We start from the raw sequence: 16059 nt of genomic DNA, 5'->3' as shown, positions 1-16059 counted from the left end.
TAGTAATCTTCTTTCGTGTTTCATGGCGAAATCGTAGATAAATTTGCAAATCCATTTGATTTCCAGGTTATTGTGCAGTTCTTCGTTGGTTACGTAGCGATAGGCATTGGTACTCAATCAAAGAACCTTGTTTTGACAGCGTTGTATGACTAGTTGATTTGAAATTTTAGTGCAACCCCATATTTGCACGCCATAGGTCCAAATTGGCTTTAAGATTGCCTTATAAATCAACCTCTTTGATTTTGGATCAAGTTGAGAGTATCTTCCAACTATCCAGTATAGTTGTTTTATTTTAGTTCTAATGGATTTTGCTTTTTGTCTAACATAATGTTTCCAATTTAATCTACCGTCAAGGTGGATTCTGAGGTATTTGGCTAATTCTTCTTCAGGACTCGGGCATCCATTGAGTGATATAATTACATTTTTATTATTTCGCCACAATGCAAAATTAACATGAACATATTTGGAGCTATTAAGGTGAATTTTTCAATTTTTCGTCCATTTGTAGATTTTGCTGACTGCCACTTGTACTCTTTCTGCAGGTTTGTCTGTTTTTTTTTGAGCATAATTAGTTGAAGCGTCTTAAAGCATTCCGGGACATGCTTCAGTCTCAAATAGGCATTAAATATATATGTCAACATGATGATTGCTTAAAGAAATTAGATTTAGATCTACATCGGGTTGATAAACAGGAGATGTTTCCACAGTAGATTCTATATCATTATGTTGAAATATGTTTGCTAAGTATTGTGCTAACAATTCAGCTTTTTCATTGTTGTGTCGAATCCATTCATTTGGATCATTTTTAATTGGCGGTTCTTGAATTATTGGTCTTTAAAATCTTCGAGTTGCTTGTCTGATTACTAATTCTATTAAAAGTAGTTTTGTCTGCAGCATTTATGGTTCTGTGCCATACTCGTCTACCTTTTCGACTTTGTTTTATCATTTCTCTAATTTCGAGGGGGTAAATTACTTCATATTCTGATATCTCTCTTGCTACCCCAATAGCATCTTTTCCAGCTGACCGAATTTGTTCAATTATATTTTTGGTTTGTTGCTCAAGATCATCTATACCTTTAAGTCTTACCTTTAAACTGATTTGTTCCTGCAGTATTAATCTGAATTTGTCCCAGTCAGTATATTTTTTAATTTTTTAACTACAAGTATTTAAAATATTAGAATATTTTCAATATAAGTAATGATCTGATTTGGGTGAAGTAAACTTTGTGGCCGTAAAACTCACGTATTGGTCTTTTTATAAAAACCTTTATAATATTTATTTCTTAATTTTATTATTACCCATATATATATATATATATATATATATATATATATATATATATATATATATATATATATATATATACAAACACAAACACATTAACTGAATTCAGGGTCATACACTCAACATAAGCCAAGATGTAATGTTACTTGGGACTAATACATTGTCAAAACACAACGTGGGCTCGCCCCGATCACTCTTTTCAAACAAGTAAACTCAAGCGAACTGATCGTTCAACTCGCTAATAAACTCTATATCTTGATTAACGCTAATTCATTAACATAAATTCCTCTAATTCATTAATATTCCCCGGAATCGATGCTGATTTGCTTGTTTTTTTTTGCGATCGATATCTAACTCGAAATATTCGCTATAGGTATTTTGTATCTCTCCGTGTTTTCGAACGTGAATGTAGTAATAAAAGCGTGCGACTGTCTACTATCGATCATCGATTAATGAAAGAAAACGTGTCCAGTTTTTCTAAAAAAGACACACTCACACCCAGGCAGTTCGTTTCAGTGTGTTTTTATATGTAAATGATCTTCCTGTTGGTTCGGTGTATAATAGGTTGGGAGAATGAAGAGTTTGAAATTGATACAAGAAATATTGTTAATTAATAAGGGTTGGAGAAAGAGCAATTCTTTTTTTAACGAGAATTTGTTCTTATTTATTTCAAACGCTAGTTATTAAATCCAACAATTTTTTTATTTATTATTATTCCTTGCTCTCTTATTATGATATACCATCTGTTGAGTATTATTATTACATAAACATGAATTAACCTTATAATATAATGCGTAAACATAAAAATGTACACAACTAAGCAACGTTTTTAAGAATTTTCAAATTAAAAAAAAGAAATAAAAGAAAGAAATAAAATAGAAGAGATAATATAGATATAAAATAGAATAAAATAGAAAAATAAAAAAAATAAATAAGGAACTCACTAAAAAGTAAAAAATAATCAAAATTACACTTTTGATACCAAAATAAAATATGTATATAACAGTCATTGTAAACACTAAATAAAAATAAAGAAAAACTTTATTTAACCTATCTACTATACGTATTTTATATTCTATATACTTCTATATATACACAAGCTTAATGCCTACCTAAACCTATTTATCTATTTACAGTATTATTTTTACTACTACCTATATCCTTTATATATCTTTATTATCCTTTGGGCATGATATGGAATTGGAAATATCTGGAATTATTAGGATGAAAATTTAACCGTTCAAAACGAATCTTGTACCACAATGCAAGCGATGTTACGTACAGAAATTTTATAATCGAGAACCGAGATGTGTAAGTTCTCAGGTAAATTCCTAATTAAACATTGCAGTAACTGGCGAGTAACCAACTTAAAAATCATACCAGTCCATTCTGTCATCCGGTCTTACCCAGCCTGGTTACTGGCGTGACTGGGATCATTTTTCTTGTCAGATATTTGCCTAAGGACAATCACAAATGTTAAAAATCCACAGACTTGAATTTACGACCACGCCCCAGCAGGATTCGAGCGTGCGATAGTAGCAACAGCAGGATGACCATCCTGTCGCCTGTACCACTGCGTCAACCAAGCCATTATACATTATTCCACGAATATCTCCAGATTTGGCGCATGCGCACTCTCGTGCATAGCATAAACCATAGAAAGGTGTAAACTATATTTTCTTCCTTTTCTAATGGTGGTACATTCTTTTCGTGTCGATCGGTACGGTCGGTCAAGTCAAAATAACAAAAAATATTCAGGATATTCTATAGTAATAATAATTAAATCGTTATGTTATTCTTGGTGGTTCAACATACATAGGTTTTAAAATATGGAAGAACAAGGGTAAGGGCAGAATGTAAGGTTAAATTTTTAAAAGTTATAAATTCCAAACTGCATCAATTTTATTTATAGTGGAAATGTTAGCTGCCAAATTTATAACGTATCATTTTTGAATGACACCGAATAGGTATCAACATATGCCAAAATTTAATGATATCAGAGAAGAAAATAATTCTTGTTTTGTTGGAAGTAATCAAGTCATTAATGATGTTTGTCCATCAAGAATAGTAGAAAAAATTTTAGTACCTGGTAATAATTGGACGTTTATTTTAAACATAATATATTGTAGTAATGATTTAAATTTTATTTTATAGGTAAAATTTGTTGAGAGTGAAAGTCGAAGAATGTGAAATTCAGAGAATCAGAGAAGAAAAACTTAGACAGCATTTTGCTAAGATGTAAGAACAGTGTACAGTGATACCATGAAATAATTAAATTTGCTAACAAATGTAGACCTGGATCAAATTAACAAAATATAAAATTATCAACCACACCCTAATGATTTAATGACAAGAAAAATACAATTCATTATTATATAAGGCTATAGGTAAATACATTATTGTTTTGTAAGAATGATGATGTATTGACTGAGATTTTTTACAGCTTAAAAGCACGATCATCCATTCGATTTAGGCTAGTAAATATACAATATGTTAACCGAAAGCTCGAGGTAGTGAATTTATTAATGGGGTTTCGTGGATCAAGAGTAGTAGCGATCATATTTGGTCATATCTGGAGTTTTTTAGGAGAATTTCGCTGCTTTCATATATAGTGTTGGCTTTTTCGTTTGATTTAATTATATTGGCTGGGTTCTTCCAAACGATTTTGGTCTATTTTATGATAATGTTTATTTATATGGTTCTAGGAGTACTTGTTAATTGTTCAAATATGTAAATTAATTTCAATAAGTGTCAACAGAAAGGCATATAGAAATTATTTTTATAATTTCATTTTATTCATTAATTTTTTAAATAAAATGTGTTATTTCAAAAAAATTTCAATGTTTATTTCCCTCCTTATATATAGTTTCAACATTAAATCAATTATTTATCAAATTTGTTTGTATCTATTTATAAAAAATAATGATAATGAGTACTACGATCTTTTTATAAAAATAGAATGGACGAACTTATCACTTTTAATTTTTAATTTTTAATATTACTATTAATTATATTTTTATTATTTCGTTTTATCGACACATTTTTAATACATTTTTAAATAAAATGTGTTATTTGCAAAATTGTACCATTTTTATTTACCTCCTGAACCTATTTATCTGCTTATATTTATTTTCGACATTAAATCTAATAATTACCATAGAAAATATACGCATGCGCTAAACTCGGATTATTCTTTGATTTTAAATTAAATAGAGCACATGCGCCAAATCCGGAGATATCTGTGGAGTAGTGTATACTAACCATGCCGGCCTCTGTCTACTGTTGTAATGAAAAATTGTTGATATTTGCGTCAACTGTTAAACATACATAAATCACCAATCTAGCAAAACCATCAAACTTTCTCAATATTAATATTTAATAGTGTTTCTTGTATAATCTCTAGGTTTTGTGAGTAAATCCGCTACTGAATGTGTTGTATAAAATGGAAATATCATTAGATATAAGTCGAACATAAATGAATCCAAAAATACGCAAGCCGTGCAAAAAGAAATGGCGCAGGGACATGTTGTAAACACACCATATTTATGTGTTTCTATTTAAAATAACCAGAATACAAAGGTGGCGTATATTCCACGGTTATTTTTGCGTACCGGCCGCGTATTTTCGGTATTTTCTTATTTGCGATTTACCGATGTCATACGTCACAGGCAGAATAGTTGGACGCGCGCCAACAATGACGAATGTGACAAGAAATACATTTCTGACTAATAAGAAAGCCCTTTCGGCCAGATGTTAGTCGGTAGAGGACGTCGTTCTTTGAACATTGTTCTTGGTGACTGAGACTTTCTCGTTTCGTGAAAACGGATCTGCGCTTTGATCTCTTCTAGATGCTTTCCATCACGCTGATGCCTCGCCCGATGTGTTTGCGTTGATACTTTTTTAATTCGTCGGATGAATTATATTCGGTTTTTCATTATTCATCTCGTGTGAGTTCATTGGCACCGAAGACCTTAATTTAAATAGATTTGAATCTATGTATAGTTTACTATTAACTGAGTTGATTTAAAACACTGCAACGCTGGTAAAATATCTTGATGCAGAACTTCGATGAAGAACATGATAAAAAGGAAAGGATGAAACTGGAGTTGAGATATAAGAAAAAAATTATTATTTAATTGGAAGAAAATCATAATTGTCAGTATGTACAATTACTGTATGTAACAGGTCAATAGAAAAGTCCCCGGACTGACAAAGATGCCTGTATAAAACAGCTCTCTGATCACTGTTTTGTGAATTATAACATTTTGAGTGAAGCAACCTTTGTTATTGTGAGAAAAATGGATAAAGAGGAATTTCGCGTGTTGATAAAATATTGCTTTTTGAAAGGAAAAATATAGTTGAAGCAATAACTTGGCTTGATGCCGAGTTTCCGTACACTGCCCTAGGAAAATCAACTATAAATGATTAGTATGCTAAGTTTAGACATGGTGAAATGAGCACCGAAGACGGTGAACGCAGTGGACGCCCAAAAGAGGTTGTTACCGACGAAAATATTTTAAAAAATTCACAAAATGGTTTTGAATGACCGTAACTTTAAATTGAAAGGAATAGCAGACATTCTAAAGATATCAACTGAACGTGTACATCATATCATTCACGAATATTTGGGTATGAGAAAGCTCTGTGCAAAGTGGGTGCCACGCGAGCTTACATTTAACCAAACACAATGACGAGTTTATGATTCTAAGCAGTGTTTGAAGATGATCCAGCGTAATTAAGCCGGGTTTTTGAGTCGTTATGTGACAATAGATGAAACATGGCTCCATTATTTCACTCCGAAGTCCAATCGACAGTCATCCGAGTAGACTGCACACGATGAACCCGCTCCAAAGCGTACTAAAACCTAACAGTCAGCTGGCAAGGTTATGGCGTCTGTATTTCGGAATGCGCATGGAATAATTTTCATGTACTACTTTGAAAAAGGAAGGACCATCAACAGCGACAATTATATAGCATCATTGGACCGTTTGAAGGACGAAATCGCCGAAAAACGGCCGCATTTGAAGAAGAAGGAAGTGCTGCTTTGACATTGAAATTGAAATTGAAAGATAATGCACCGTGTCACAGCGTCAGTGAAAACGATAGAAAAAATCCATGAGCTGTGCATCGAATTGTTTCCTTATCCTTATATATATATATATATATATATATATATATATATATATATATATATATATATATTTAGAAATCTTACACATTCCACAATATAGCCTTTTAAAACTATTCTCACAAATTTGATTGACATTTACATTGTATATTTTATTGTATTAATTTATTTCAAATTAGTTAAGTATTGAATAGAACTGAAATGAAGAGGGAACCTTGCGGAACTCTAAACTGGATGTACCTCCTTTTCGAGAAAGAATCACCGCCTTTGACTTGGAATAACTTGGTTTTCAAAACATGAGTATATCAGATTTACAAGCTCTCTAACGTAGATCATGATGCCATACTTTATTCAAGATCCCACTCAAATAGAGGAAGCCCCCATGAGGTTTTTGCAATAATAGTACGGTTTACTTCACCCGCTGGCCTAGCAGCTTGATGGATTGTCCAATGTCACTCGATTTTTGATAATAAGCTCATAAAATTGATTGAATGGTAGCTTGTAGGTGCTGAAGTGTGTTAGCTCAGTCTCTGAACCGGTGCTATTTGGGTGGTGACATTTTGAATTATTTATGCGATTGTTTTTGGAAAGTCAAAGTGACCCTCGGAAATTCAAGTAATTAAACCATAAACCATAAAGCCACCTGAGGATGAAAAAAAACTCCGCTAATTATAGATTGTTGCTTGCTTTTAGTGAAGGAATATCTGCATAAAACATATTTATTTTTGTTTATAACTTGTCCTTAGCTCATGGAGATTTGAATTACGAATACTTAAACTGGTTTAATGTTTACCATTTACGTGAGAAGCATCGTGGTTCTGCAAAAACAATTAATAAACAATCAAGGTATGTCGCTGATAATAGTTTGCAGAATTAACGAAGAATGGAGCGATAAATCCGAAATATTAACTCACGAATCACAGATTATTGTAAGTTTCAAAGGCATCTAGTTAGATAAAGCACAGGAATTCAAGTACTTGGGAACAATAATGTAGAAAAAATATAGAATAATAAATCGACCAACTTGCAGGAGTCTTCGCTTCGTAAACACTAAAAGCCAGCTCTTCCGAGCGCATAGTTTGCCTTCTTTCTACATGGCTCCGAGACTTAGACACTGTTACGATTTGTCGTCTGTATTCTTAAACATTTCAAATGCTATATTTTAGACCAGTTCTACATATTCAAGGTCGTATTAAAATGGCGTTATTCGATTAGAATTAGTGCACAGTTGAGAAAGCTTCTGCTGTTAAATTAATTTTTTGTATAGAAGACGTAGAGAGCAGCTCTATATTGACTGATGTCAGAATGGTTGAGCACAATCGTCAACATTGGCGAGATTTGATGAAGAATATGCATCCTGAAGTCCTGCGGCACCAACAGCAATATATTGGTTGAACAGGTTGATGACGATAATTACATTCGCGAATAATGCAGCAACAGAATCAAGTGTAATAATACTCAAACACTTTAGAACATAATGCAGTGTATTCGCGTTCGTATATACTCATTTATCACTTATATCTACACCACAGATCCCCTATATTTAAAAAACCAAACCAAAATATTTGTCGGAAAACACGTAACTAGCCTACACATTCATGAAAACCGTGGTGCTTCACTAGATGGACAAGATATCGATTTTATAACAACCTAACCTTGCGAACTTAAAAATATGTGTAAAAGTGCGTAGATGGTTAGGAAACCAGTTTTACATAGATCAAATAGCTCAAGATGTTCAAGTACAAGATGCTGTACCATCCTACTATGGTTAAATCGGAATTTTCATAGAACTCTCAGCAAGTTATACAACGATAGAAAAAAACAAAGAAAATATGAATACAAGAATGCAGTAATATACAATAACAACAACATTCTCCAGAGAAAAGGCGGAAGATTTATGACTACAAGTTCTTAACACACACCACAAGGGTTTCGACTCATACTCAGCATTTTGTTTATCATAACATGTATATTTACTCTAGCAATTACAGTTAGTATTAATGTAGTTGGTGATTGATAAATATTGATAATATATTGCTTAACATTATCAACGAAGGTCAATAGAGTTGTTAACATATGGACAGGAACCATCAAGATCAAAACAACTTTTTTGGTGATCTCAAGGTTTTTTAAAATTTAATTGCAATTTTTGTTGTGTTTTATTATAACATCTGATCTCTTGAATTAATAAATAATTTTCCTTTGAATTAAAATGTTATTGTGTAGCCTGACAGATGGCACCATCATATGGTATAATATTTCATACTTAGTCATAAATGACTTTGTTTTTATCGCATACGCTTTTTATGTTTTAAAATTGTTATATCAAATTTGGCTTATTATGTAACATATCGCTCGATAAGTACCGAATCCAACTAATGAAACAACAATTTTTTCTCCTTCAAGGGTTTTACATTCAGAACAGCGTCCAACTGATTTTCTAATACGTTTTTCGAAGAAGGAATAGTCTTGATCTTCAAAATAGGTTTTAACGTCAGTAATAAATTTTTCATTTATGCCAAACCACTTTCCCTGAAGCATTCTATTGATATTAGCCAATAGCCAGTAATCAATGGAGACCAGATCTGGATTATACGTTGTGTGACAAAGCAATTCGAAATAAAATTAATTCAGGTTAATCATTGTTTAATCCACACAACCCCGATGTATAGATACCGTATAGAGCGACTTGTGGTACCTAGATGGTTTTCCTACTAACATGTTAAAATATTGGAAGTGTAAGGAAATCCTTTAGCCCACATGAACACATAACATCCAGATGTTTGGTTATGCGAACAAGAGCACTTTAGGCATAATTCAATGGTTTCAGAAGAAAATATTAATTCCAATAGTTAACACTCCGTGGTATTTCAGAAATAATGATCGCCATAAAGGTTAGAATAATGGACACTGTTAACCAGGATGTTGTAAAAAACTTGTCGAGAGTTACTAACATAGACTTCTTCATCACGACAATAACGGGGAAACCTATTTTCGAGACCAATCCAAACCAAATATTTGGAGTGTGCGTACAATTACCGAATATAGTGCTAGAATATACGTTAATATTAGGGTAAACAAGCTACAGAAACCCAGAAGACTGAGTCTTTAGTTTGTTTTTGTTTGTAGTAATTGTAATTTTAATAACATCATGAAATATTAGTATATTAATAAAAAAGTAATTTCTATTCTTTACAATATTTAATGCCCGCTTGGTTGGCACAGTGGTAAAGGCTACAGGATGGTCCTCCTACTGTTGCGATAACCGCGGGTTCGAATCCTGCTGGGACGAGGGTTAATCTGGACGGGACCTACAGTTTAACCTGGGCTCCGAACCAAGGTCTTCGGCATTAGGCCTACCGACTGACTGGCCTACCAACCAACTTAGAAATCATCCCAGAAGACATCCGGTCTTACCCAGCCTGGTTACTGGCGGGACTGGGATCATTTTCCTTGTCGGATTTTACACTTTTGCCTAACGACAATCACAAATGTTAAACAATCGCGAACATAAATTTACGACCGTTCCCCGGCAGGATTCGAATCCGCGGCTATCCCAACAGTAGGAGAACCATGGCATGTTGGCTATCCCAACAAAGCCGGAAACAAATTTTATTAAAATTAGACCTAAAAATAACGTGAAAATTACCTCTTATGACAAATCGTTTTACAGTTTATTTAGGGCGTACATTCAATTCAACAACTGTATATAAAATAAAGCAAGATAATATTGATATCAAACATAAAAACGCCCCTAATGATTTATATTTTTTATCACTAACTAATATCAGAATAATTTATAATTAATTAATTTCGATCACAATATGAACTATATTCATTATTATAAGTAGAATATTATTTAACTTTGATACAAATTAAAATGACGCCTGATTTTATTAAAATTCAGTTTAGTCTAACTTACTCTTTTCCTGTTGTACCCTCCCACTCGCCAAGATACTTAACAATGGCAAGCGTCCAACGAATGTACTAGAGACCAAAAGGTTTGTATCAAAGGTCAGAAACTAAAATTTAAGTTGTTTCATTTCATTGTACAATGATGCGACAATAAGCATCATAGAAAATATAACGTTGGTCTTTTTTTAACTCAGGGATAAGTATGAATTAATTCCTGTTATATTTCTTCTTTAGAATATAAGGTTATATTCATAAATATTCAGATTTCTAAATGTTGGTTTCAAGAAATTGAAAACTTCTGATTAATAGATCTTCAGTAACAGCTGTAAAAATAATTAAAATGTGTTTTAACAGGTGAAATGGAAAGTCCCCGGCCTGACACATAGATGGCGCAACTAGAATTAAATCCATATTTTTTTTTCGTTAGCCCTAACCCTCAAAAGACGAGTGTATAGATTTGACTGTCGAATCATTAGTTTGTGAATTGTGGCATTTTGAGTGAAGCAACTTTTGTTATTGTGAAAAAGATTATAAAAAGGAATTTCGTGTGTTGCTAAAATATTGCTTTATGTAGGGAAAAAATACAGTTGAAGTAAAAACTTGGCTTGATGCCGAGTTTCCGGACACTGCCCCAGGAAAATCAACCATCAAGGATGGGTATACTAAGTTTAGATGTGGCGAAATGTGCACCGAAAACGGTGAATGCAGTGGACGCCCAAAGGAAGTTGTTAACGACGAAAACTTTCATCCGAGTGGACTGCACACGATGAACCCGCTCCAAAGCGTGGGAAAATGCAACAATCGACTGGTAAGGTTATGGCATCTGTATTTTGATATGCGTATGAAAAAGTTATCATTGACTACCTTGAAAAGGAAGGACTATTAACAGCGACTATTACATAGCGCTATTGGACCGTTTGAAGGACGGACGAAAAACGGCCGCATTTGAAGAAGAAGGAAGTTCTGCTTCAACAAGACATTGCGCCGTGTCACAAATCAGTGAAAATGATGGAAAAAATCCATGAATTCGGCTTCGAATTGCTTCCTCATCCACTGTATTCTCTAGATCTGGCCCCCAGCGACTATTTCTTGTTCTCAGATCTCAAAAGAATGCTCGCTGGGAAGAAAATTGCGTCGAATGAAGATATGATCGCTGAAACTGAAGCCTATTTTGAAGCAAAGCACAAATCGTACTATAAAAATGGTAATCGAAAAGTTGGAGGGTCGCTATAATCAGTGTATCACCATAGAAGGGAATTACATTGAATAAAAAAAACTAATTTTGCCAAAAACATGTGTTTTACTATGGTAGGCACTTTTCAGTTGATCTGTTATTTCATAAATTTATTCGCACCAACAGCGATTGTCCGTTCAAGAATAAAGAAGAATATATGATAAATATGAAAATATAATATTGATGCTGCAAAAAAATCAATTTCAATGAACACTAATAGTCGGTTTGTATTGATTTAAAAATGGTCATATTTTTACTTGGTCAATCCTATAATAAATAAAGTATTATTTGTCTATAGTTGTTGGTCTGTGAAAGGTAATATAATAATGCATCGAATAATGTGGTAATATAATAATGCTCCCATATACAGTCGTCTATATTTCAATTAAAGTGATACAACGCGATATTCCTCTAGAACCTATAACGAGTGTAATTCAACGTAATGTGTGAAGTACTTCGAAAGAGTGTCAGTGCATCCCAATGTACTCGCTAATCAGCTAAATATGCGACGTGATAGTGAAATGCATAAACTAAAACGTTTAACACCAACTGATCTGATTACTGGTCATATATATACTTTAGAATACGCTTTAGAATAAGACTAATTAATTAAGGTAATATTTTATACAGAAGATCGCTTAATGAAGTGATTTTCTGCATGCCATGTAAATATAATATAGGCATAAGAAATACTTATTGCCTATAGGGCAGATTGTGGAATCACAAAGGGTAAAAAAATTGTCTATAGTTGTTGGTCTGTGAAAGGTAATATAATATATAAATCGCCATAGATATATAAAGGTAATTTAAACAATATATTTAAAATCAAAAAATGTTTATACAAATATATACATAATAATAAAAATGTAATAATTATTAAGTATTTGAATACCAAATGCAAGTTTGCCATCGATACCATTTTAGTTTATCTTAGCAAATGAAGTTCGTTTGATCTCAATAATATTCACAGTTTCCAAGTGGTGTTTATGATATTATTGGCTAGTCTTTAGAGTTATTACCTGTATTCATTAATTCTCTTTCCAATTGTTATAGTAATCGTATTTTTACTTAATGTTCTCAGTACTCATATTTCATGGTTAGTGTATCTGAAATATTGGAGTTTTAGTATTCTTTTTAAATTATTATTTCGTTTAAGAAACAAATTGGATTTGTTTTGTTGGTAATTAAATTTTTGTATATAACACAAAATTATATTATTATTTCTGTATTGTTTGAGCTTGGTACCGACTTCAAACTGATTAGTTGGTAGCAGTTAAAATAATATTGAAAATAGAAAAATAGGTTTAGATTGGTATTAAGCTAAATTTTGTGTATATAGTAGAGTAAAAAATACAAGTAGTAGATAGGTTAAATAAAGTTTTATTTAGTTATTACAAGGATTATTATCTACATATTTTATTAAAGTATATTTATTTAAGTTTTTTTTTGTATTAAAAATCTAAGATTGAATATTTCTTACATTCTAGTGACTTCTGGTTCTTTTAGTTCTATTTTTAGTGTTAGATTTTTACTCAATAGAATACGCAGTTATTTCTTTAAGGATTTTAATGGGAAGGTCAAGTAAAGGTGCAACCCGTACGAGGAAAAATAGAAATAAAGAAACAATGATTGAAAATAAGTAATAATTAAAGGTGGTTTGACAAATATTCTAACTAAAGAACAACAACAAAATATCGTTACCACTGCCGGGAGTCGAACCTGCCACCTCTGCGTTTGAGTTCCATTACACCATAGAGGCAAGTTACCTGCAATATTTCCATGATTTTTCATATGATATGGTAGGAGCTTAAAAACAAACTGAACGGCTTTTGCACTGAACTGACTTTCGTAAGCAAATCCTAACTAAAAATTCATCAAAAACCCCTGAACTGCATAGCGGTCCAGTTCCAGCCTTCATCATCAACTTACCTGAATAACTTCAAAGTATACAAGTAGTTGTCTGTACGTCCCCATAATATTTAAAGAAATATCCTCCTCCAAACCGTTGAAGAGTTGTATCTTCCGTTACATCAGCTCAGCAATAGCATTGTATGCAAATATCTGATTATTTTACATAAAAAAATATATGAAAACATTGTACGTGCCTTTGAAATCCAAGGGTTTCCCTCGATTTCCCTGGATTCCTACATTAGATCCTGACTTGGTTCCGCTGGGACCACCTCGGAAGTGGACCACTTTTTCGAATAAAAAAAGAATTTAAAAACTCGGCCCACAATTGACGGAGAAATCGGTGAACATGCATAAAAAATATATACAGTCGAAGATAGAACCTCCTTCTTTTTTGAAGTCAGTTAAAAACCATAACTATTTCTAAAACAACATTATTCATACATGTAGCCGCAGTTCATATGTGATTTCTAACGAACGACAGAACGAGTCTGTATGAATCAAGCTCGACGTGTCGCGTACACAATTAACGAATCAAACGATTCGAAAATCTTGAACTTAATGAATAAAAATATCCTTGAGCGTTTTGCACAACATCTTGCCTGTTTTTATGTATTAGATTTCATTGAGAATAATATCATTTACCATTTACGTAGCCTCAGCTCGTATATTATTTAAAAATGTATGAATGTTTTTTTAATTATGTTTCGTCATATACCTTAGTTGCGACACAGAACCGGTCTATGGCCTCTGGAGCTGCTTAACTCGCCTGCCTACCTGTTTTTAATCAACATATTAATGCATTTAAAAAAGCGGTTCTTTTTCCTTTTGCCTCGGAAAGGTTGTGGTTTAATATAATTGCTATATTGGTCGTTTTATATAAAATGATTGGAAACTGTTGAACGTAGAGAGTTCGATACACAAAAATATTATACTAGACTTTTTTAAAATGTAGATCTTACATTATATGTACTTAATACAATCATAATTTATAATTTTAATTTATTACGAGGGTCACCATTTATATTTCGGGATTAGGAAAAAAACAAATGGTTAAGCTGCGAGTATATTCTCTTGTTTGAGCCGATATGTGAGAGTTCGCAATGCCATGCTGAAGAACAATCCGGCGTCTCTTGTTTGTTTTCCTTATATCACCGAAGACCTGTTGCGAGCAAATGCTTGTGGGCCAATCGGAATTTACTGTTCTACGATCCTCTAGAGGCACTGTTGCAATATGACCAGTTTTCCCGAAGAAACAGGCCATCATTTTCTTTGAAGTGCTTCATGCGCGAACAACTTTTGTTGGATCTGGTTCAGCTTGGAACACCCATACAGTCGACTGCTGCTTACTTTCGGGCTCATACAAATATATCCATGATTCGTCATCTGTCATGATTTTATAAACGTCTTTCGAAGGACCGCGATTGAATTTCTTAAGCATTTCTTTGCACCAATCGACACGAGCCTTTTTTGAGCGATTGTCAAATTTTATGGGATTCAACGCGAACATAACTTACACACAGCTAAGTGTTCATGTAAACTCACATATATGCTGGTAAAACTAATGCTTAGAGATGCCCCAATCTCACAATAGGTAACATGACGATCTTGCTTAATCATTTCGTATACAGCATCGATGTATTCTGGCACAACCGCCGATTTCGGACGAATTTCAGGAAACTCGTCGGACAGCGAAGTAGGACCACGATAGATTTTACTAAACCAACAATACGCGGTGGGTTTTGATGGAGCTTCATCGTAAAAGTCAAATTAAGTTGATTCATGCACTCTGGTTGTGATAATCCACGTCGAAAATCGTAAAGAAACTGTCCTTATCCCTGTCCCTGCAATGTCGTATACATTCGAGGAAGTGAGGTTCCAATGAAGTTATTAAGTAATGGTGTTTAGATTCTTCATCTGTGACTTTATACAGGAAAAATTGAGATTCCATCTATATAAACCACAATTACAGATTGATTGTCCGGAAATAGGGAAGCTTAACACTTACGCGCTCGACTCCGGACTTCTCGCCTCCGGCCATGTGCTCTTAAGATTCATATTTTTACTTTCTTCATTAATTTTTATCACGTCGGGATCACTAAATTCTATGAGATATAGTTTATTTTATTAGAATTCAAACTTTAAGAGAAATAAATGTATTTAAGAGCACTAATGTATTACAAATTCAACTCAAATCCCAAAAATTTAAAATCTTCTCAATTTCGACTATGTTTTTCGATTGTTGGTATTTTAAAAGACGCTACGTTTTGGCGCAACGTTAGCCTCTAGAAGTTAGTCAATATACCCAAATGTTTTTACTGGCTAAATGGCTAAAAGCAGGGAGGTAGTTCTAAAACTAAAAATCAAATCTTGTTCAATTATGACCAAAACATAACCAGTTTATTAAACAGAAAACATCTAATTACATTAAAGTACGTCCGTTAATCTCGTTAGAAACACTCAAAACAAACAATAAAATCAACAGAATGATTCGTCGTCCAACCAGGATCGATGATATTTTCGTGAATCGTTCGAAAATGATCTATCGGCGAGTCCGAGCCAAATTCGCTTATTTTTAGAATAAAGAAA

General features: G+C 33.0%; 1 long non-coding RNA gene across 1 annotated transcript; it reads left to right on the top strand.

The window, feature by feature from the left end:
• The first annotated feature begins 3240 nt into the window (after positions 1–3240).
• LOC143204610 (uncharacterized) lies at positions 3241–3867 on the top strand. Its single transcript, XR_013007644.1, has 4 exons — positions 3241–3374; positions 3440–3523; positions 3579–3672; positions 3729–3867. It is a non-coding gene; the product is annotated as an uncharacterized LOC143204610 (long non-coding RNA).
• Positions 3868–16059: the final 12192 nt, after the last annotated feature.

Source organism: Rhynchophorus ferrugineus, unplaced genomic scaffold, assembly GCF_030347505.1.
Source record: "Rhynchophorus ferrugineus isolate W39M unplaced genomic scaffold, kcgeb_rfMv2 rfM11, whole genome shotgun sequence".
Lineage (NCBI taxonomy): Eukaryota > Metazoa > Arthropoda > Insecta > Coleoptera > Curculionidae > Rhynchophorus > Rhynchophorus ferrugineus.
Note: the sequence above shows the minus strand (reverse complement) of the source record. Positions and strands in the feature narration are given on the sequence as shown.